Here is a 25,107-nt window from a genome sequence, read left to right as displayed (position 1 = left end):
GACTCCACCATGTCGACCATGCTTCACAATTATCATTGCTGAGTACAGTATTACACTGTTGAAAATTGTTTAAAACGTATACTGTATATGTATATAATGTCTTTTGTCTGGCGGAAAAAAATTCCCTGGAACCTAACCCTGCTATTTACATTAATTCTTAAGCGAATCCAATTTCCCCATAACATCATTTCACTTAAAATTGCATTTTTCAAGAACATAACTACAATGTTAAGTGAGGAGTTACTGTATGTCTCTATTGCTCCATTATACCAGGGTGATAATGTGTTTGAATGTGTTTAATATAAGATGTGTTTGAATCTATCTCTGGGCAGGAAGAAACCCATTGTAAACAAGCTGTCCAACTTCACTGGGTTCATCTGTGGAAATAGCTTTGAAGAAATATATCGTAAGTGTCAAAACCAGAATTCCAGATCAACCGATAAGATTAAAAATACATCAAAACAGAAGCTCAAAATGTAATTAGATCAAAGAGGCATCTTCTTGTTTTCATTTATATTCACAGAGGGTGTTCCAAATGAGTATAATGTAAAGAGCCCTGTATAAGTATGAAGGTAATGAATATTTATTTCTTGCGAACATGAAAATGAAGCCTGTATGTATATAAGCCCTAAGGCATAAACAAAACCTCTGAGAAGCTCAGTCGCTTCAGCGTTCCCCTGATGTGCACATCTAACAGACTCACAGAGAAACAGGAATACATATGACTATAGCACACATTCTGCAACACTAAAAATACAGCAACTTCCAGAGGACTGGATGAGGTCTAGCCATGAAAAAGCCATGATAACATTACTGTCCATGAAAAACTGGAGTGCAGTAACTTATTTAAGTTGGAAAGAAATCAACCTTTATCATTGGTGATTCTCAAAGAAATTTACCACAAAATAGAGAATTATCATACTGCTTCTTGCTCTTGCACTGTTGCTGATAAAAGCCGCGCACGGTAAACTGTACCCACAGTTAGTACAAGTTTAACATGATAAACATCATATCAAGTACTAGGCAGAGAGCATCTGTCACAGCTACTGTACTGCTTAGTATGTTACAATGTTTTATTCCTAAAATAAAGTGTGTGTAATAGGAAAGAGTAGCAAGTTAGAACATAGGGAAATCATTATTGGAATCCATGGCGTCCTCCCTGTTTGCAGCCCCTTACTTGGGCAAAACAGCGTATTATGAAGTCACTATGTTCATTTTTACATTACAGCTATGAGGGCAATTGTGTTTACTGTTTTTCTACTTTCTCCTCTCCATGTTACCATTGTTCACACAAATGCCTGACAGCTGAATATTTTATGGGTTTTCTTAGCAACAGAGGTTATATTGTGGCACAAAGAAGCCAACGGTAAAATCTCACTGATTCCAATCAATATCACCATGGCATCACGGGAGTTATCTTGATAACTCAGGATAAAAGCCGTCATGAGCGCTTCACATTATTCAGTAGGGGTAGCCAAGATCCTTGGATTACACATACAGAACTTGAGACATCCAGCCCAAAGAGCTGAAAACATACAAGTTACAGGCCAGATGCAACTAGTTGAGGTTCCACTTGCATTTGTATTGCATTCATTTTTCTAGCATTTAAAGACTATGGAGACTTTCTTGCTCGGCCTGCTGGAGCCAATAAACAAGCCAAAAGGATAAGCCTCTGCTGAGCCTGGTTTTGTGTTTTAAATTAAATAATTAACACTACAGTCAGCAGCAGCTAGGGAGAACTCTGCTGACATGCTACTTAAATCCCTCAGAATTTTAGCTTACTGTTTAGCCTGCTGGACTGCTTTCAAAAACCGCTATATTAACCTGCAAGGAAGCCTGGAGAGATAAAGGTCACAAGATGGAAGCAATTTTCTAGAAGAGATTTAGGGCTTGTCTACACTTCATATGCTTTGCCAGCATAGCTATACCAATAAAGCCCTCTAATGGAGAAGCAGATTATACCAACAAAAGAATTCTTTTGGAGGCAAAAAACACGTCCTCAAACGACAAATGCTATACCAGCAAAAGGACTCTTTTCCTAGTAGAACCACATTTATACTAAGGTTTTTGCTGGCATAGCTATGTCACCCAGGTGGTGTGACTTTTTCATGCTCCTAATCATCCTAGCTATGCTGGCCAAAACTTTCTAATGTAGACTAAGCCACTACTAAAAACTGGATTTGGGAAAATAGGTCATTGTGCATGATACCATAGTCACAGAACTAAAGACCAGAAAAGCTACAGACGGCTAGATCACACAAGAGAACATGGCTAAAATCTGTAAGAGCAGTGACAATACCAAAGAACTTCTATTTAGTTAAGTAAGTTACAGCTCTATTTCCCTAGAACACTGATGAACCACTGTTTGAATTCACTAAGGAGAACCCTGCAAGCAAATCAGAATCCACTGCTTCACTGTGACCTATTAGTTACTTCCAAATCAATCCCTATGAGAAGCTTGGTCCTCAGAAGAGCTTGGAAAACTGCTGCAGTGGAGATTGGTTCTACACATCAAGAATTAGACTGGGTCTGTACTGGCCAGTTCACTCTCATAGCACTTCTCTGGGGACCACATTGATTACTACAGAATTTGAGTTTTAATTTTAAAAGTTTCTAGCCTTATCCTTGCAAAGATTTCTTTCAGAATGTGATTGGATATTGATACTTCCTGAGCCTGTGTAGGAGCAGGATTTTATAATTGTGCTATGAGAATTAATGTATGATTTGATTTCATCCTGCCAGCCATCCTTTTTGAATAGCAGAAAGGAATGACAGACCAGAACAATCCTTATGACTGATTATGGTCACCCTTTTGTTTTAGGATAAGTTATAATGTCTACTATAGTTTCCTATATGTATTACAAATTAGGCACTCTAGTGAAATATACATTTCTTTCTTTTAAGATTTTAGTAAGAGACAGGATCTTGTATTGTATCTATGGTCTGGTCTATACTACCCGCCTGAATCGGCGGGTAGAAATCGACCTCTCGGGGATCGATTTATCGCGTCCCGTCGGGATGTGACAATCAATCCCCGAATCGGCGCTCTAACTCCACCAGCGGAGGTGGTAGTAAGCGCCGCCGACAAAAAGCGGCAGAAGTCGATTTTGCCGCCGTCCTCACAACGGGGTAAGTCGGCTGCAATACGTCGAATTCAGCTACGCTATTCACGTAGCTGAATTTGCGTATCTTAAATCGACTCCCTGCTGTAGTGTAGATGTACCCTATGTTAAGGAGATTAGAGGAATGTTGAGGGCCTGAAGCCCCAATGTGAATTGTTTTAGTTATAAGATTTAGCAAGGCTTGGTTTACAATGTATTCTGCTGAATATAAAATGCTGTCTGTATACCTTAAAGGTTTCCGTAAGGGATTGTTTGTGTGAATGAGAAATGCATGCATCAGGAAAAGATAAGGTGTGAAAGCCATCACAAATGTCCAAATGGTCAAGAAGAAGTGAGAGACTTGGAAAGACCAGGAGACAATCAGAAATCATCCATTGTATCCGATGCTAAACATGTTAGCAGCATTGACGACCTCAGAGGTGAGGCAGGCACCCCCGAAGGCGAGACAACAAATAGGAGATAACGATGGGAAGCCCGACAATAACCATCAAATGATAACACCACTTAAGGACTAATGATTACAGGATGACATTGCAAAATGCTTGGACTCAAATGGGAATTTACACCTATAAAGCTGGGGTGTTTTGCCATGGAATTCATGGTTCAGTCCCGCAAAGCCTTGGAGCATCGGATTGCGACCGACAAGAAACCAGCTCCAGACTCGTGTTCAATCTAACTGGCCATTAGATTGACTCGAGCTACAACAGACTGGTAACTATAAACATCGCTGAAGGACTATGTGTGTGTGTATGTGTGTGTGTGACTGAAAAGCGTATGCTAACTGTTGTATTTTCAATAAATGCTGCATATTTACCTTCCTCTATAAAGATCCTGTGTGCTTTGTATGAGCATAACACCTGCAGATAGAAACTCTGAGAGGCCTGATGGCCCCACTCATCTCAACCATCTTACCTCTGAAGATTAAAAACAATCTAGCAACCAAGTTTTCCAAAAGGGACACTTGACCTACATTTGCATGTGTCATTGTAACAATTGTGCTAACAAATCTAGCAAAAATACAAGTAAAGGGCGCAGATGTCGAACAAGACATTTGAGTGTGCAGCAATTACACCTTCAAATGTAGACCCCGCTTTAACACAAGGGCATTAGCCATCACTTTTTGAAAATGTGACCCTAATAAATATTAACTATTTTGCATCTTATCGTAAAGTAGAACCATCTAGCTATTGTGTCATACGTAGAGTTTAAAGAAACCCCCTAATATGACCCTTTCCACCCAGATTATACCTCTGAACTTGCATGATAAGTGAAGTCAGAAAAGGGGTTCCATTTGGCTCTTCCATGCCATACTAGAACAACGACATCTGGAATATGGAGATAAGTTCATGATATCAGCTAAAATTATGTTGGAATAGCAGTGGGGAAAATGCAAGACATTAATCAAATTAACTGATTTTAAAGCAGGGGTGTCATCTAATTCATTGCATTACTTTTCTTAGTGCTTTTGTTACTGAACGTTAACCATGTAAATCTTTTCAGCGGTTTTCGGGTATGTTTTTATTAGCGCTGTTGATTAATCACAGTTAACTCATGCTATTAACTCAAAAATATTAATCGAGATTAATTGTCATTTTAATTACACTGTTAAACAATAGAATACCAACTGAAATTTATTAAATATTTTGGATTTTTTTCTACGTTTTCAAATATGTTAATTTCAATTACAACACAGAATACAAAGTGTACAGTGCTCATTTATTTTTATAATGCAAATATTTGTAATAAAAATATAAGTATGCGGTGAACTGAAAAATACTATTTCAAGTACCATAGTGCAATCTCTTTGTCATGAAAACGCAACTTAGAAATGCAAATTTTTTTTGATTACATAACTGCACTCAAAAACAAAACAATGTAAAATTTCAGAGCCTACAAGTCCGCTCAGTCCTACTTCTTGTGCAGCCAATCGCTAAGAGAAACAAGTTTGTTTACATTTACACAAGATAATGCTGCCCGCTTCTTGTTTACAGTGTCACCTGAAAGTGAGAACAGAGGTTCGCTTGGCACTTTTGTAACTGACATTGCAAGGTATTTACGTGCCAGATATGCTCCTTGCAATGCCAGCTACAAAAGTGCCAAGTGAACCTCTGTTCTCACTTTCAGGTGACATTGTAAACAAGAAGCGGCAGCATTATCTCCTGCAAATGTCAACAAACTTGTTTCTATTAGCGATTGGCTGAACAAGAAATAGGACTGAGTGGACTTATAGGCTCTGAAATTTTACATTGTTTTGTTCATAACTCTACATTTGTAAGTTCAACTTTCATGATAGAGAGATTGCAATACAGTATTTATAGTAAGTGAATTGAAAAATAATATTTCTTTTATTTTACAGTGCAAATATTTATAATAAAAAATAAATATAAAGTGAGCACTGTACACTTTGTACTCTGTGTTGTAATTGAAATCATATATTTGAAAAAGTGAAAAACATCCAAAAATATTTCTATAAACGGTAGTCTATTATTGGTTAACATCGTGATTAATTTTTTTAATCGCTTGACAGTCCTAGTTTTTATTGCTGGTTAACTCAATTAAAAAATGCTGTCCATCTATCAAAGAAGATTCAAATACAAGCAAATATTAATGTAGTATGAATATATTTTTTGTTTTATGTATCTATACATTTCTAATGCATCCATTACTGTGGTATATAGGTAGCATTTATAGATTTACATTAGCCTTTGACTCTTCATAACATGGCCCCCTGTGTCCCTCATCTAGTCATTTTCATTCATATATACTATACAGGGGTCGGCAACCTTTCAGAAGTGGTGTGCCGAGTCTTCATTTATTCACTCTAATTTAAGGTTTCGCATGCCGGTAATACATTTTAACGTTTTTAGAAGGTCTCTTTCTATAAAGCTATATTATATAACTAAACTATTGTTGTATGTAAAGTAAACAAGGCTTTCAAAATGTTTAAGAAGCGTCATTTAAAATTAAATTAAAATGCTGATCTTACGCCACCAGCCTGCTCAGCTCGCTGCCAGCCTGGGGTTCTGTTCACCTAGGCCAGCAGAGGGCTGATCAGGGCCTGCGGCCAGGACCCCAGACCTGGGCGCGGGGTGTCTCAGGGGTCAGGGCAGAGGGCTGGGGGAGGGGGTTCAGGGCAGAGGGCTGGTGGGTGTGTGGGAGAGGTTCAGAGATCAGGGCAGAGGGCTGGGGGTTGGGGGGGTGCAGGGCAGAAGGCTGGGTGTGTTTTGGGGTGTGGGGGGTTCAGAGGAGAGGGCTGGGGGGCAGGGGGTGCAGGGCAGAAGGCTGGGTGTGTGTTGGGGTGTGGGGGGTTCAGGGCAGAAGGCTGAGTGTGTGGCGGGGTTCAGGGCAGAGGGATGGGGCTGTGGGGGGGCAGGGCGGAATGCTGGGTGTGTGTTGGGGTGGGAGGGTTCAGGGCAGAGCGCTGGGGGATGTGGGGGGTGCAGGGCAGAAGGCTGGGGTGCTCGGCTCGTGGGGGTGCTCCCAACCCCCTGCCCTGAGCGGCTCATGGCAGGGGGCTGGAAGGTATATGCCTTGTTCCACCCCCTTCCCCCAGGCTCCATCCCTACCTCTCTTTGCGTCCTCTACAGAGCTGTGTGCATGCTGCCGCTCTTCCCCCTCCCCCTCGCTAGGGCCATCAGCTGATTGGCGCGGGGAAGGAGAAGAGGAGGGGCAGAAAAGCACCACACTGGGGGAAGAAATGGGGGAGGGAGGAAGCTTGGCTGCCGCAGAACCAAGCTTCTGCCTCCTGCCCCCGCAGGGGAGAGCGGTGGGCGGGGGGGCTGAGTGGGGCTGGGGGCCGGGACCACGGCAGGGAGCTGCGTGCCACTCAAAATCGGCTCGCATGCCGTGTTTGGCACCTGTGCCGTAGGTTGCCGACCCCTGATATATACAAGGTATATGTTTATATATAAACAATGTACATATACACAATTATTTCCATGGTCAATATTTGGTTTTTCTTGCTTCTCTCCCAAAATACCGTGTTATTTATTCATCATGCAGTCAGATGGCTCAAGTGCCTCCTTACTGTTTGTGACTACAGTAAACATTTATTTTAAAAGTGTCCCATCCTCTTAAGTAAACTGATTCAGAAGAGTGTAATAACTATTTCAACTAAAAAAAAAACAGGAGTACTTGTGGCACCTTAGAGACTAACAAATTTATTAGAGCATAAGCTTTCATGGGCTACAGCCCACTTCTTCGGATGCATATGTAGCCCACGAAAGCTTATCCTCTAATAAATTTGTTAGTCTCTAAGGTGCCACAAGTACTCCTGTTCTTTTTGCAGATACAGACTAACATGGCTACTACTCTGAAAACTATTTCAACTGTTATCTCACCCATGGATATAAACAGTCACCACCCAATGGTCTGAAATTCAACCACAATAACATGCATACTCTCTAGCAGATGTTATTAACCACCTATACTCAGCTAAGGAAAAGGTAAAAAATGCCTCAAGAGGAATAAAGGTTCAGTGAGATTAGTACCTTCTTTAGAAAATAATTATACAGCAGATGCTGTCATTTGCTACCATGTGACTTGAGTGCAATTCAGCTAGTCCCATTTCTGGTTCTCCATAGACTATATTTTATTATAGTCTGACTAATACATTTCTAAGTTCCTGACCAGCGATGACTATATATGTACAGTAAAATCATGTCAGACAGGTGCGAGAAAACAGTGTTCAGTTCCTTTGCATCAAAACTCAGCAACCATATCCCTGTTTCTCTTCTAAATGTTATGTCAGCATTGGCAGGGAATAAATAACATTACCATATTGCTCTTGTAGGATCTACTTCTAAGAGGTGCTGGCACCTGTAATGCTCACCAATTCCAATGGGTCAGTATGCACTCAGCAGCCCTCAAGATCTGGCCCATACAGATGGGCCATCCAAAGATTCCAAAAAGCTTTAGAAGCACAATAACAAAATATTTCCATGCTAACTGGCCAGACTTGCTGTTCATTTGACTCCCGGGAGAACACACGAGTAGAGCAGCATATATTTCCCTTGCAAGGGGTCTAAATTATGTCAAAATAAATGCAGAAGCTGTCACTAATGGGGTCTTCTCTCAAGGAAATCAATTAACAGCACAATGTTCATAGTTCACAATGCATATGATATCCAATAAGAAAAAAAACCCTAATGTTGTGTCTGAAGCTAATAACAAAAACAAGGAAATTCACTATCAAAGCTAAATTCTGGTATTTGTGCACACTACAAGACTATTTTTAAAGAGTTGTGACCATTGTGCATAAGTATTGGGAATCAATTCCCTAAGAAGTTCTTTACGATTATAAACTTCTATCACAGCCATAACATTCTATTAGTATTTAGAGCGTCTAGATTTCCTTTAGTTTAGTGTTAAATTAGCTCAAATAATTCGTTTTTTTGTCTGTTTGTTCCAGTTAGAGTGGGGCTTGGGTGTGGGGTTTTTTGGGAAACCAAAATTTGGCTTTATATTTCCAAGGTTACAGGACAAACCAATGGTAAAGCTGGAAGAGAATCCAGGCATTTTCGGCTGCCAATCTTCTGATATAAGCCCTACATAACTTGCCAAACTCGGAAGTATTACAAGTCTAGGAGATTTAAAAGACATTTCTACATGAAAATGGAAAAAGGACCCCATTGTCACAGCTACAGGTCTAGTTGTACCTCTGTCCCCTTTCTAGTCTTTGAATGCACCCCTCAAGTGTTGGGCCTCGTGCCTTTACCTATCCTGGGGTGGAATTCCACAATTCTCCCTCTTTTATACCAGGCCCTGGGTTACGGTATCTGGTATAGCAATCATGCTTACCCAGCAGGTCTGACTGAGTTTGGACACCTGCAGTTCTTCCCTTCAGGAGTCTGTGACCAGTAGTATTCAATGACCATTCAGCCTTTTTAAGCCAAAGTATTATTTATTTTAACAATAGGAACAAAGCATGTAGAGAAAAAAGGACCTTAAAAACAATACAGTCTACACAAGTTTATCTTACTAGAGCTTACCATCCTCTGGTGGTAGCCTATACTGGCCTAACTTTTTCAGACACCCTCTGTAAGTGTCTGCTTCTCAGCTTGGTTGCCTCAAATAACCTCCTTGAAAACTCGCCCATCTCTTGAGCTAGAGTCCCTTATTAAACTGCTTAGGCCTTTTAATCCATCATGTACATAGGTCTTGTCCTGTAATGGCACTGTTTCTCAACAACCCATCAGTATTTGCTCAGAAGTGGCTTATCTTGAGCCATTCTGTTTTCCTTCTGACTTGTTTTTCCTTACAGTCCTCTGTTAAGTTAAACCAATGCATTTGTACAGTAAACATCCCGATTCCTAAGTCAACATACAGTATTCATAAATTACAGAGCAGCTCCAGTTCAAAAAGAGAATGTATTGAACTGTTTTGATTAAAGAGTCTGGGAATGATTGTACTCCTAATAAAGTCTCATATTTGAGCACCATTTGTTCAATATTCACTGTCAAAAAGCAGATGCTGCATCTGATTATTGTAAAAGGGTCCTTTACTTACTCTCCAAAAACTGAGTATGGATACCATGTAGGTGATATCAAATGACAAAGAATTATAGAAGATAAAAGCTATTAGAAGACTATTACATGAGTACAACTTAGCTGATTTTACAGCTAGTAGCTCCATTAAAGGAGAACTGACACAGCAGACTAAAGGATTGTCTACACTTACTGGGGATCGACGAGCGGTGATCGATGCACTGGCGGTCAATTTAGCGGGTCTAGTGAAGACCTGCTAAATCGACTGCAGATCGCTCTCCTGTCGATTCCTGTACTCCACCGGATCGATAAGAGTAGGGGGAGTCAACGGGAGACCATCTCCCGTCAACATTGCATAGTGTGGACCCCATGATAAGTAGATCTAAGCTACGTCGATTTGAGTTACGCTATTCAAGTGAACATACAGTATTCTGTAACTCATACTGTAACTCAAATTGCATAGCTTAAATCAAATTTCCCCTGTAGGGTAGACAAGGCCTAAATAAGCCAAAAAAAAAAAACCAAACAGAAAAAAAAAAAACCCCTGAAAGAGACATATTTGCATTTGCAAAAAGTCAGAATTGTCTGGCTAGGTTCAGATCAAGTTCTGAAACTGAGCCAGGTCTCTTGTTGGATTCTGAAACTGAGCCAGACACTGCAACACCTCATGCAATTACATTTAAAAGCGGGTACTGTGGAGGGAAGTGTGCTAAAGGCAAAGTAAGGCATGTGGAACTTAGAACACGTAAGAATTGTCACCACAGAAGCCATTTCACACAGTGTGTGGGAATGGACAAAAGTGCAGGATATGGAAGGATTTATTGACAGTGAAAATCAGATAGACTTTGTTGGGGATAGTGACACAGCTGAATGTAAGCAATTCCTGGTATGCAAGTCTAGATACTATTATTAACTAAATATGTTTACATTTCAGCTAGATCCAGCAGCACAAGCCAATTTAAATCTAGCAGAAAATGTTAATATTAACCAGGGGAAACAAACAGAGCTGCACTGGGATCAGATTGTCTGATCTAGCCCCTGTATTCCAATAGAGGACTAATTTTTTCTTTAACAGCTCCACACTTTTGGTCAATCTGGACCATATGTATCTTCCTTGAAAATACATCATGAGGATAATCTACTGGAAGGATCCAGGTACCACTATGAAAAACAATGTAAGCATGCAAGAAGCACAGTTATACATACATACACACACAATATATGTGAGACTCTGACTTGTATTGGGTATACTTGAATACACATGGAATATATGCTCAAAGGAAACTGCACAGATCTGAAACCTGAGAAATTTCTATGAACACATTTTCATTACCAAATGCCACAGGAAAATATATTAGCATGGTTAAGGAATTATACCTGCTAGTGAAAAATCTGTCTGGGAATAAACAACCACCATCTGAGTTAAGTCAGACACAGGCAAAGATAAACTACCAGTTTGCCCACGTGTTCAAATGGAGTAACATTATTTACTTACTCCCAATAATAATTTTATTTATAAAATCCTGAGTGTTCCTCCCCAAAGCAGTGCGGGAAGGAGGGAACATTGTGACATTTAAAATATAGTTCAAAACAATCATTATAAAATTTAATGAAATATTTAAAATCCTTTTAAAAAAATTAAACAAACACGCCATAACAGACTGTTACTCATGATAGTCAGAAATAGCACAGCTCTAAAATATCAAAATAAATATTGTGATCGTTAACTCAAAAAAAAAATCTTAAAGAGGCCTAACATTATATACCATAGCTAAAGTAATGACACATGCTTTTAAATGAACAAACACGACAAGTATGTAGGGCCAAAATTAGAAAGTGCCAAAGCACAAAGCAAGATCAGACTAGCTAGAGATATAAAGGGTAACAAGAAAACATTCTACAAATACATTAGAAGCAAGAGGAAGACCAAGGACAGGGTATGCGGGGGGAAACAATAACAGAAAATGTAGAAATGGCAGAAATGCTTTATGACTTTGTTTTGGTTTTCACCAAGAAGGCTGGTTGTGATTGGATGTCTAACATAGTGAATGCCAGTGAAAATGAGATAGGATCAGAGGCTAAAATAGGGATAGAACAAGTTAAAAGTTACTAAGGGCTTGTCTACACTTACTGGGGGATTGATGAGCAGTAATCGATGCATTGGCGGTTGATTTAGTCTAGTGAAGACCCGCTAAATTGACCGCAGATCGCTCTCCCATTGACTCTTGTACTCCACCAGATGAAGAAGAGTAAGGGGAATCGATGCGAGAGCATCTCCCATCAACATCGTGTAGTGTGGACCCTGCAGTAAGTAGATCTAAGCTACGTCGATTTGAGTTACACTATTCACGTAACTCAAAATTACATAGCTTAGATCAACTTTTCCCTTTAGTGTAGACAAGGCCGTAGACAAGTTAGATGTCTTCAAGTCACCAGGGCCTGATGAAATGCATCCTAGAATACTCAAGGAGCTGACTGAGGAGATGTCTGAGCCATTAGCTATTATCTTTGAAAAGTCATGGAAGACGGGAGAGATTCCAGAAGACTGGAAAAGGGCAAAGAGAGTGCCAATCTATAAAAAGGAAATAAGAACAACCTGGGGAATTACAGACCAGTCAGCTTAACTTCAATACTGGGAAAGATAATGGAGCAAATAATTAAACAATCAATTTGCAAACATTTAGATGATAATAAGGTGATAAGTAACAGTCACCATGGATTTGTCAAGAACAAACCATGTCAAACCAACCTGATAGCTTTCTTTAACAGGGTAACAAGCCTTGTGGATGGGTGGAGGGGGGGAAGCAGTAGACGTATATCTTGACTTCAGTAAAGCTTTTGATACCGTCTCGCATGACCGTTTCATAAACAAACTAGGAAAATGCAACCTAGATGGAGCTACTATAAGGTGGGTGCATAACTGGTTGGAAAACTGTTCTCTGACAGTAGTTATCAGTGGTTCATAGTCGTGCTGGAAGGGCATAATGAGTGGGGTCCCACAAGGATCAGTTCTGGGTCCGGTTCTGGTCAATATCTTCATCAATGATTTAGATAATGACATAGAGAGTACACTTATAAAGTTTGTGGACAATACCAAGCTGGGAGGGGTTGCAAGTACTTTGGAGGATAGGATTAAAATTCAAAATGGTCAGGACAAACTGGAGAAATGTTCTGAAGTAAATAGGATGAAATTAAATAAGGGCAAATGCAAAGTACTCCACTTAGGAAGGAACAATCAGTTGCACACATACAAAATGGGAAATGACTGCCTAGGAAGGAGTACTGTGGAAAGGGATCTGGGGGCCATAGTGGACCACAAGCTAAATATGAGTCAGTGTAACACTGTTGCAAAAAAAGCAAACAGCATTCTGGGAGGTATTAGCGAGAGTGTTGTAAGCAAGACACGAGAAGTAATTCTTCCGCTCTACTCCAGAGGCTGATTAGGCCTCAACCGGAATATTGTGTCCAGTTCTGGGGACATTTCAGGAAAAATGTGGACAAATTGGAGAAAGTCCAGAGAAGAGCAACAAAAATGATTAAAGGTCTAGAAAACATGACCTATGAGGAAAGATTGAAAAACTTGGGTTTGTTTATTCTGGAAAAGAGAAGACAGAGGGGAGATACTAATAGTTTTCAAGTACATAAAAGATTGTTACAAGGTGGAAGGAGAAAAATTGTTCTTCTTAATCTCTGAGGATTGGACAAGAAGCAATGAGCTTAAAATTGCAGCAAGGGAAATTCAGGTTGGACATTAGGAAAAACTTCCTAACTGTCAGGGTGGTTAGTCACTGGAATAAACTGCCTAGGGAGGTTGTGGAATCTCCATCACTGGAGATTTTAAGAGCAGGTTAGACAAACACCTGTCAGGGATGGTCTAGATAATTCTTAGTCCTGCCATGAGTGCAGGGGACTGGACTAGATGACCTATCAAGATCCCTTCCAGTTCTATGATTCTATGAAATTAGGACCTCAAAGTTTACATGAGAGAAGGAATTCAGATATATGAATGTATCAGCCACAGTACCACAACTAGCTGATTTGCCTACACTATGCCCTGATCCTGCAAAGAGATCTATCTGTGTAGAGTCCAACTAAGATCTGGATTCAGGGCTCAAACATTCCCCAAACTTTGGGGGGTTGGTATAGACCCAGCTCCATAAAAATATTTTAAGAAGTGACCTTATAGTGACTTACCCTGAGAATAAAAGTCACTGAAGCTTCCAAATATCAACAGCAGACAGTTCAACCACTGGTAAAGACTTCAAGAATTATTGCCTTCATCTCTAGGACAATGATGTTTATAAAAACTCCATTCATCTATGTTACTAAATATTGTATCAATGTCACTGACTATGAAAGAAAAAAATTAGTAGTGTGCCCTACTTATAAACAGCAAATGCCTAAATTAGTTTTGAGAGATATTAATCTCACCATCCCTAAATACCCCAACACCTTATAAAAGGATGCCTGCAATGCCCTGCAAACCCCAGAACAGTTTCTGCAGATGTTCCACCAAAAAACAGAAGACAGAAACTGCTGCAGGAACGGAAGGCAAGGGAACTGACAGTTGTTAGTTTAAGCTATCAGACAATTGATCAATCTTCCTCCTTTCACTTTTATAAAATTATTCTGAAGATTTATAGTCTGGTGGTGAACCTCTTTTTAAAACAAAACAAAACAAACACTTGCTTCAGGGAAATACAGCGTATGGAGTTGACATACATGCCGTATGTCTGATAGGATACCCTACTTATAAATAGCAAATGCCTAAATTAAGTCTGACAGATATTTATCTCACCATCCCTGAATATCCCAATTGTTAAATTGAACCATTAAAAACAACTAGTCTCCTTTTGCCTGCAATTTCATTTGTCTTCAACGTATGATAAAAACAGATGGAATATGTAAACTATTTCATCTGGGCCTTTCTGAATAAGTCAGTAGTATTTGAAGAAGTTATCATTTGGTGCTTTGCAACATAATCTTTTGCATTTAGAAGTCAAAATATCCTAATTAAAAAGAACTGAAGTTTATCACTGGGAGGTCTGAGCAAAACATTTATATAAATGTTTGTATTCTGATGGCTTAACCTAATCAACAATACTACGACAACACTATTATTACACAAAATTTAACCAACCCCTGCTTCATTTCTTAGGCCATGCCTACACTTAAAATGCTACAGCAGCACAGCTGCAGCCTTGCAGCGCTTCAATGCAGACACTCACAACGGGGACAGGAGGGGTTCTTCTATCACAGTGGGTAATCCACCTCCTCCTTTTCCTCCTCCCACTCGAAGAATTCTTTTCATCTCCTACATCAGTGCCCTCTATAATGGTAAGAGCCAGCTATGATGCTTCCTTCTTCGCAACACAGTTTTTGAAACAGCTTTAATGTTTACCATGGAAAATAAAAAGATAAAACAAACACACATGCACACAAAAATATATCTTCATAGTATCTGGACCACACTGGGGACAAAAACATAAATCAATACATGTTCACACACGAGGACATCTGTGATTACCAATTCAATTTCTCTAACTCTTATTATATTCTAATATCTTGTGATCTTTCAGGCAGAAATAATGAATCACAAAAGCCTCACTAATGAAACTCTCTTATAAAATGTGTTTTCAGGACAGATTTGCATATGTAATAGTTTCCCCTTTAATCAGAATATTGCTATCTGTGATATCCTGCTAGAATAGATTTTAACGAATTGTTATATATGGAGTCAATCAGACTTCTAGGACTGAAGAAATAAGGAAGCCGGGTGCCTACTCTTAAAATAATTACAAGAACACATTTCAATAACAGGTTTGATACTTTTCTTCTAGCCTACAACATGGGCAAGACTCTAGCCTCCTACAATTCTGTTTTTTGGTCTGCCTTTGTAGAATGCTACCTGTTGCCCAAAGAAATCTCTGTGCCTAATGCCAGTTTTGCCCTTCAAACACTTTCAAAGATAACTAGGGTCACCACATTTAAAAAATAAAAAAAGAGGACACGCCACTGGCCCCTGGCCATGCCCCTTTCCCATCCCCGGCCCCGCCCCAACTCCACCCCTTCCCCGCCCTTTCTCCAAAGTCCCCGCCCTAACTCCCCCTCCTCCCTCCCAGCCACGCAAAAAGGGCTGCCCAAGCGCTACCGGCTTCACGGTTTGCCGGGCAGCCCCCAGACCCTGCGCCCCTGGCCGGCACTTCCTCAGCGCAGCTGGAGCCCGGGAGGAGAAGCGCCCAGCCAGGGGCGCCGGGTCTGGAGGCTGCCGGGCCAACCGTGATGCCGGTAGTGCTCGGGCTTCGGGCAGCCCCCATGCCTCCGGACCCGGAACCCCCTGCCGGGCACTTCCCCTCCCAGGCTCCGGCTGCTGTGCTCCTCCCCTGACTCTTCGGCTCTGTTTAAGAGCCGAGCTGCCCGAGCACTACCAGCTTCGGGCAGCCCCCTTGCCTCCAGACCCCAGCCGCCGGCCGGGCACTTCCCCTACCGGGCTCCAGCTGCTCTGCTCCGGCGGCGCAGAGTCCGGAGGCGTGGGGGCTGCCCGAAGCCGGTAGCGCTCGGGCAGCTCGGCTCTTAAACAGAGCCAAAGAGTCAGGGGAGGAGCAGAGCAGCCATGGGAGGGGAAGTGCCCGGCCGGTATTTTCCCGGACATGTTCGGCTTTTTGGCAATTCCCCCCGGATGGGGGTTTGATTACCAAAAAGCCGGACATGTCCGGGAAAAAACGGACATATGTTAACCCTAAGATAACTATTGCCAAAGCATGTATGCACACATAAGAAACTAATAAAAATAAGACTGTCACATTTTTGTGAGCTTTTTGCAGTGAAGAAAAACTGCATTTTAAAAAGCCATTTGAGTAGAAGTGAATCCTAATACTCAGGACCTTTCTTTTTTTTCCCCTTTCAAAGGGCTGTACAAGTTGTATAATCTAATAAATCCTCATAATTTACCTGTGAATTGGTCATTCGCTCTATTTTACAAAGAGGGACAAAGATGCATACAGGGGTGAAAGGACTGGCCAAAGACCATGCAGTGAGTTGATGGTAGAGCTGGATACGAATTTAGGAGTTCCCACCTCCCGGCCTTGTGTTCAATCCACTAGATTGCACTGCCTTATAAAATGGAGTCACATGTAAGAGTGAGGTGCTGTTTCTTACAATGAGCTATCAGAGAGAGCAGCTGATTGTCTCTATGAAACAAAAGATTTGTGGGAGAAGATCTTCCGAATGGTTTTCAAACAGAAAATAATTTGTAGTCTTGCCTTGCAAGTCAGCAAAACAAAAAGCCTTACTTTAACAAAGATATAGGATAAAAATCTGGCCCCAACTTACACCCCATGCAACCATCATTGTGAAACCATTGTGAAGTGCAGAGTTTCTTAGGAGGGCAGAATTTTGCCCACAATGTTACCTGTTAAGATGCTGTTAAGAACTGTGGCACATTTTTTCCATCAAAACATTTTTGGACGAAATGGCTTTTCAAAAAAATTTGTAACTGGAGTCAAAATATTCTAGTTTTTCAATGAGAAACTGGAAAAAAATGGTTAAAAAAATCATTCTGGGTTTGATTTTCAGTAAAAATTGTCAGAGTTTGGTTTCATTTAACCCAAAAATTGTAACCAAATGTTTTTTTGAAAACTGAGACGTTTTCAGGCTTTGTTTTATTTATTTATTTTTTAAATAAAGAAACCCTGATTTGTAATGGAAATTAAAGATTTCAGTTAAAAAGTTTTCCATAAAAAAGACAAGGGCATTTTTCAAGCCCCTGTAGTATTGATACTGATGTGCCAAAATAAGGTCTGAATTACAATGGCTCAATGACAGCCACTGTCTCAGGTTGTTTGTATAAAAAATAATTTTTAGAAGATGAAGGAGTTTAAGAGAGACTTGTTTTCTCACACCTACTTATTTGTAGACATGAATAAACGTTATACAAGAGTCATCTAACCCAGACAATGTGAGTGATTAAGCAAGCAAGTACTGTGCCCAGAAAATAGTGCAAAATATGGATTCTCAGCTTGCTATGATGCCTGTACAGCTTATTTAGGGTTACCATATTTAAAAAATAAAAAAAAGAGGACACTCCACGGGCCTTGGCCCCGCCCCTTTCCCCACCCCGGCCCCGCCCCTTTCCCACCCCCAGCCCATCCCAACTCCGCCCTTTCCCCGCCCCTTCCCCAAAGTCCCTGCCCTAACTCCCCCTCCTCCCTCCCAGCCACGCAAAAAGGGCTGCCCGAGCACTACCGGCTTTATGGTTTGCCGGGCAGCCTCCAGACCCTGCGCTCCCGGCCGGCGCTTCCCCAGCGTAGCTGGAGCCCGGGAGGGGAAGCGCCCAGACGGGGGCGCAGGGTCTGGAGGCTGCCCGGCAAACCATGAAGCCGGTAGCACTCGGGCTTCGGGCAGCCCCTATGCCTCCGGACCCTGCGCCCCCAGCCAGGCACTTCTCCCCGGCTCCAGCTGCTCTGCTCCGGCGGCGCAGGGTCCGGAGGCACGGAGGCTGCCCGAAGCCGGTAGCGCTTGCTTGGGCAGCTTGGCTCTTAAACAGAGCCGAAGTCTGAGTCCAGGGAGGAGCAGAGCAGCTGGAGCCGGGGAGGAGAAGTGTCCGGCCGGCGGCTGGGGTCCGGAGGCACGGGGGCTGCCCGAAGCCGGTAGTGCTGGCTCGGGCAGCTTGGCTCTTAAACAGAGCCGAAGCCACAGGAGAGGAAGTGCCCAGCCGGTATTTTTCCCGGACATGTTCGGCTTTTTGGCAATTCCCCCCAGACGGGGGTTTGATTGCCGAAAAGCCGGACATGTCCGGGAAAAACCGGACATATGGTAACCCTAGCTTATTATTCTCCCCTTTTGCTTCACAACTCAGACATCAGAGCCAGAGCCAAAAAGCGTCACTTACAGTTTCCTGTGATCATTATCTGTTTGTGTGGATCAGGTATAATGGCAATTTTGCTGTAGCTCATGAAGAAGAGAATCTCAGTTTCCTGACGGAGCGTTTGAAGAAGATCCTACCTTTGGATAAACTCTGCAGCATGTCACAGAGCCACATGATCTCCAGCTTTTAAACAGTCTCTTGAAGGAACCCCTTCAATGTTGCAGGCCCCAAAGCAGTGCCACTCTTCCTTCATGGGAGGCCCTGGAGCCTCACTGCTGCTAGACTGGAGCATCTGGGTTTCAGCACTCCTGTTTCACATTGTGAGCTCTGCCAGCAAGTCCAACTGAAATTGACTCCTGGTAGAAAATTGTACACTCTTCAGAGAATAATGAACCTAAGCAAATATTTGCTGTGACATTGCACTCCATATGTTTTATGGGAATATGCTAATGAGTGTGAATATGATGTAACTGGAATATGCTTCGTGCAAAAGGTCTCTTGTAAGGCATCATTATAATCTACTGAGTGTTCATCCTATTTGTATATATGTATCATTCTTGTATCTTGAAGCTAAAAATATTAAGTATAGCTTTGAGGTCCTACTGTAATTATGCGAAGTGTGGGCCAATGATGGTGGTTTAAAATCTTGATGGCTCCCATCGACTAGGACAATTGGTTGTAAACGGCTCTGTTTACTTGCAAGCCTTCCTGTGTTCCTGTGAGACAGCCCTGGTAGAATGGAGGCTGGGGGGCTCACAGGACATGTGACCATGTCACACAATACTGGAATCCATCTTAAATCTGGTACTTTTCCATTTAGAAGGAGGGATGGGGACCCAGAGAGACAAAAGATTCCTGCCTTATGCCAAAGATATAAAAGGGGGATGGAACAGAACAAAAGGAGCTGCCAGTCATGAGAAATCCAAGCTGGAACTAACAAGGACTGTACCAGAGGAAAGTATTGGGCCCAGACTAGGAAGGAATCTAGTCTGTGAAAGTAGTTTATTGGAACATCTCTGTGGGTGAGATATTATCTGTAATCAGTTTCGTAATGTATTAGGCTTAGACTTGATGCTTTTCTTTATTTTGCTTGGTAACTTATTTTATTTTGTGTGTTATTACTTGAAAACACTTAAATCCTACTTTTTTTATACTTAATAAAAATCACTTTTGTTTATTAACAAATCCAGAGTAAGTGATTAATACCTGGGGGAGCAAACAGCTGTGCATCTCTCTCTATCAGTGTTACAGAGGGCGGACAATTTATGAGTTTACCCTGTATAAACTTTATACAGAGTAAAATTGATTTATTTGGGGTTTGCTTCCCATTGGGAACTGGTTTTCTGGGTGCTGGAGATAGGTGACCTGCTGAGCAGTCTTTGGTTAAAGTCTACAGCTTTCGGGGCGTGGTTCAGACCTGGGTCTGTGTTGCAGCAGGCTAGCGTGTCTGGCTCAACAAGGCAGGGTTCTGGAGTCCCAAGCCATCAGGGAAAACAGGCTCAGAGGTAATTTCAGCACATCAGGGGACAGTCCCAAGGGGGTCTCTGTGACCGAACCCGTCACATTTGCACTGACACCTCAACACAAAGTAGGATTTATTAGTCAACTGGAACGCAGCACTGGAAGTCCTTAGGTTAACAGAGAAATAAAGATTAAAGCATAGTCCATTCTGATTAAGCCAGAGCACTTAATCAACCAAGCTGTAGTGAACTCCATTTTCAAGCTCTGTCTCTCTCTGACCTCCTTACACTTATACTGTTGCAGCAGCACAGCTGCACCAATGCAGCTGCATCACTGTAATGCTTCAGTGACTATGCTACCTATCCAACGGGAGAGCTTCTCCCATCAGCATAGGTATTCCACTCCTCCAAGAGGTGGTAACTATGGTGGTGAGAGAAGCCTTTCTGTCAACACAGTGATATCTACATCGAAGGTTAGGTTGATATAAGTGCATTGCTCAGGAGGGTAGAGTTTCCACCCCCCTTAAGTGACGTAGTTATACCGACATAACATCCTAGTATTACTCCCGGGGGAATTCCGCGCCACTGCGCATGTGCAGAATTCATGTCCCCCAAGGATTTCTTCGCTTCCCAGCAGAAAAATGACTTTCTGACGGGGAAGCAAAGGGAAGTCACAAGAGCGGTCATACGATCCTCCCCAGCAGTATGTTTTGGGTGCCCAGGGAGATAAATCACTGTGGGGCAGGAGGCGGGACTAGGGAAGACCCAGTTGGTAGTCCCTACCCTGCAAGAATTTAGCTGCTAATCAGGGCTGGGCTGGACAGGACATCCTCTTCCTCTGCACAGCATTCGAGGCCGGGTCAGAACCACTTCCAGATTTCTCCCCTGGCTGCAGGAAGCTCTGCAAACTCCCCCTGCCCCAAGTTTCCGGCACCCATTGCTCCTCAGCTGCAGGAGGAGGGATCCCTTGCAAGGAGTTGCTCCCCCACCTGCCCAACCTCTGTGCATCCAGACCCGCTTATACCCAGACCCTCCCGCCAAGCCTCACCCCCCGCACCCAGAAACCCCTGCAATGAGTCCCATTCCCCCTGCACCTGGACCACCCCAACAAGCCACCCGCACCCAGATTCCCCCCCACGGAGCCCCAACCAGTGGCACCTGGATCCCCACCACACTGAGCCCCACTCCCCCCACAGCCCCAGACTCCCCTGCTGAGCTCTATCCCCCCACACCCAGATCCCCACCCCCCGCTGAGTCCCAACCACCTTCACCTGGACCCCCCTGCAAGATATCCAGACCCCCCCAACAAGCCTCTATGCATCCAGATCCCCTCCACACCCAGACCGCCCACTGAGCCACCCGCACCCAGATTGCCCCACACAACCCTCTAAACCCACACATGGATCCTCCATACTTGGATCCTGCCTTGATGAGCCTGTCTACCACACCTCATGCACCTGACATGGAGGGGCAGGGCCGTGAGGAGTTTCTGGGGCAAGCCCAGTCCTTGCACTGTGTCAGGGTTAGGTGCAGCTTCACCGCCGAGTCTGTGTCCCAGGGGGTGAGGTGCGGGGAGCTACACAGTGATCTCCCATTTCTGCGCAGCCAGTGGCCTGTGCTCCCCAATGCCATGCTGGAGCCTTCACATTTATTTGACAAATATTTGCAGAATTTTAAAATATTGTGTGCAGAATTTTAATTTTTTGGCACAGAATGCCCTCAGGAGTACAGTATAGACCAAACCTGAGACCTGGTCTACATTACAGAGTTAGGTCGACAGAAGGCAGCTTACATCGACTTAATTAGGTCAGTGTCTACCTTAGAGCCTTGCTCCCGCCGATGTAAGTGCCCTACTACACCCACATAACTCCGCCTACATGAGAAGTGCAAAAAGTATAGGGCTTACGTCTGTGTAGTTAGGGTGACACAGTGTCCAGGTAGACACTGCATTACTTACATTGGCTGTTGTCTGTCATTCTTGTCAATTTCATAGCTCCCTGCTGGAGCCAGGAAATTGACAAGAAAGGTTGGTAGGCTCCCTGCTCTGAACCCTGTGCCTGGCTCAAAGCTCGGGCTGTCATCCTGGGGCAAGTGGGGGGCTTCCCGCTCCAAGCCAGGCAGCTGCCGGATCCCTGTTCCCAGTCGGGAAGCCGCCCAAGTTCGGAGTTGGGAGCCCAGCCGGCAGCAGGACTCCCTGCAGGGAGCCTCCGGAAGCTGCCCAGCTGAGAGTGGGGAGCTGAGATCTTGTGCTCTCAGCCCTCCACACTGCCCCTCTTAAGTTGGTGTAAGTGCTCCTGGTGAGGACGCACTCCACCGCCAGAAAAAGGAAGATAGTGTGGACACAAAAAACTGTAGTAATTACTATAGTGGCTGTATATCAACTTAACTTAAAATCGGCTTAAATTTGTAGTATAGACGTGCCCTGAGTCAGTCCAAAATGAGAGCTGTAAGGTTCTTCCAGAGCCAACTTTTAATTCTTAATGTCCTGGTAATTGGGGTGTCCCATCATCTTCTTGGATTATCCATTGTTATGGGTCAGCTTCAGCCAGGTCTTTTTAAGTGACCCGTTCAGTCCACACACACATACACACACTCTTCTTTGAGAGCAAACTTCCCTCTTTCCCAGGTAGCAATGCAAAGTATGAGGGAAACTGAGGCACATACAATTCATAAAAATTTCCCACTTCATCACAACATGTCTCAGATAATATATTTAGTCTGACTGGACATCTACATATACTTGTAGAAAATTAAATTTCAGAGTTGATCAAGACACTCAAAGGATTTCTGCATCATGAAGCGAGGTATGCTCAATCTCTTAGGAAAACTATGTGGGCAGTGATAGCAGTGGTTGTTAAATCTGTAAATACCATTCTTGTCTAAGCTCTAAAACATTATCAATACAGGGATGTCTACAGCAACAGGACTGGACAGAATATTCCAAACTTCCAAAATTTAGTTGTGTTTGTTAACTGTACAGCAAAAGCTTAAAAGCAATTTGTAGAGTATTTTAAAAACAAAATATAAAGTAGTTTCTACAAGAACAAATAATTGCCTAAATTTAACTTTGACATATTGCAATGGAAAACAAAATAAGCAAGCACCTGGTTTGTTGGTCTTTTTGTTTGTTTGTTACAGCCTCTCCCCTTATGTATGTGATTTTGAGATTAAGTCAAGTAAAATTTAAGACAAAGTGAGAACATACCTACAATCAACATGTCTTTTATGTATTCTGAACCACATTGATTTCTGCAATCATGGAGAAAGGGGTTGTATTTGCATTTCTGGGAGGATCTCACTGATTTTGAGGGGCTTTGGATCAGGCCCTGAGAAAAGCAGCGATTTTTCCATGATACCTGTAAATTATATAAAGTATTCTTGGGCTTCTCAAACATTTAACACCTTGATACCGGTTCCTCTCTTGCAGCTGAAATATTTTGCATTGCAAATTAGTTTTAGGAAATCCCAAATGCCATCAACTAATAAGTTAGAGAGACAAAGTAGGTGAGGAGAGAGACAACAGAAGTTAGTCCAATAAAAGATATTACCTCACCCAACTTGTCTCTCTAATATCCTGGGACTGACACAGCTACAACTCCACTGCATATCACTAATAGATTGACACTGCACACATCTGAATCTAAATGAAACTCATTTGTGTCAGCTTTTTCCTATTACAGTATTTATTGTCTGGCCCCCCAAGGCCGATCCAACTCATGCTCTGCTTCCTATTACCTTTAGGAAGCAGAGATGAGCCTTAGAGCAGTGCACTTTGGCCACACCCCAACATGCCTCCAAACCTACCCCAGTGGGAGCAGAACCAGTTGGGAGCTATTACACCAGTTCTTCACCAATCAGGGACTATTCTTTAGGAATTGTTTTCACTAACTTTAAAACCTTAGCAGATCTGAGAATCAAGCTCACTATATTTATTTTGGCATTATTTTATATTATGCATTCTGACCGGACCACATCCTCTCATACGACCTACAGACACACATGAAAATAAGCTGAAATAATTTTAAAAGTAAAATGTAACTGAAGATGTGTTTATTTACATTTTCCAGGTCAGGTTCTCAAAGATAGCACTAAAAAGAATACTTATATACACTTTATATTCATTTCTGATATCATCATTCACTGCATAATATTGCAGAATAATTTATGAATAATAGAATAAGCATGCAACCAATTCTTTTTTACATCTTTGGTCTCCAGGAATTCAGAATCCTTTCTGTCTAGTAACATTCTCCTTCTTCCCACAGTCCTTAATCACACTAAACAATCCTTTAAAAACCAACTGTGAAAAATTCATTAAAAAGTATTTAAGCTCTTCGGCTCATTAAGTTTCTAACAACAGACACTTTCCAAATTATACCAAAAGTATTAGTTTCTCTTGTAGATCCCAGACTGCCACTGGTTCCCTCACTCCAGGAGCTTGTTACCTGGTCTAATTTTGGAAATTAGAAATTTTATTTTACAAACAAGTTTTCCACATACATTGTGATTTTCCTTATTCTCCTCCCCTCCCCTTCCCCCACCCCTTCTCTCCTCTTTTCCCTCTTCAGGATACATCTATTGATTCTGCTCAACAGTAACATTCATCAGCGTTGACATCCTGCTGCAATGTTCCCTACAGGATCGTTCAAATCAACCACTAAGTCAACAAGCTAAGTATCAGCCAATCATCATGTCTTCATTTTTCCCCCAGAAGCAAATATGCACAGTTTTCTTGCCCTAAGCATCCATACATGTGAATATTGTACAATCCAAACATTAAGAATCATGTTGTGACCTTTACATGCAAGATATTTGAGCTCTCTCTCTTCCTACAGTTTCATCAGAACTTTAACAAAGGCGTCAGTAGTGTTCCTATAGTTGAGTTATTTAAAGAGTATAGTTAGAGTTATATTTTTCAGTTCAAGCAGGCTTCAAAATCCCTTTAAGCATGAAAAACCATTGATCATATTAAGTTACACTACTCACTCACAAGCTACTGTCTATTTTCTGGAAAATTACAAGTCCACTTAGTAGCTCAAAAGAACTAAAAACAGGTCCTTTATTAAATGTTATAGCTAGGCTCCAACTTGATCAGATTCCTCTAAGCTACAAAAGGCTTTGTTTAAATATTTCGAACTTCAGGCAGATTTAGATCTCAAAAAGTAAACACAGAC

General features: G+C 42.2%; 1 protein-coding gene across 6 annotated transcripts in view; it reads right to left on the bottom strand.

Annotated features, from left to right (window-relative positions):
* The window catches only part of FRMD3 (FERM domain containing 3), a 234,146-nt gene that overhangs the window by 183,329 nt on the left and 25,710 nt on the right, over positions 1-25,107 (bottom strand). The gene's annotated exons all lie outside the window — the stretch shown is intronic.

This window comes from Chrysemys picta, chromosome 6 (genome assembly GCF_011386835.1).
Source record: "Chrysemys picta bellii isolate R12L10 chromosome 6, ASM1138683v2, whole genome shotgun sequence".
In the NCBI taxonomy this organism is placed as follows: Eukaryota; Metazoa; Chordata; order Testudines; family Emydidae; genus Chrysemys; species Chrysemys picta.
The sequence above is the reverse complement of the archived record's forward strand: the minus strand, read 5'-3'. Positions and strand labels throughout refer to the sequence as shown.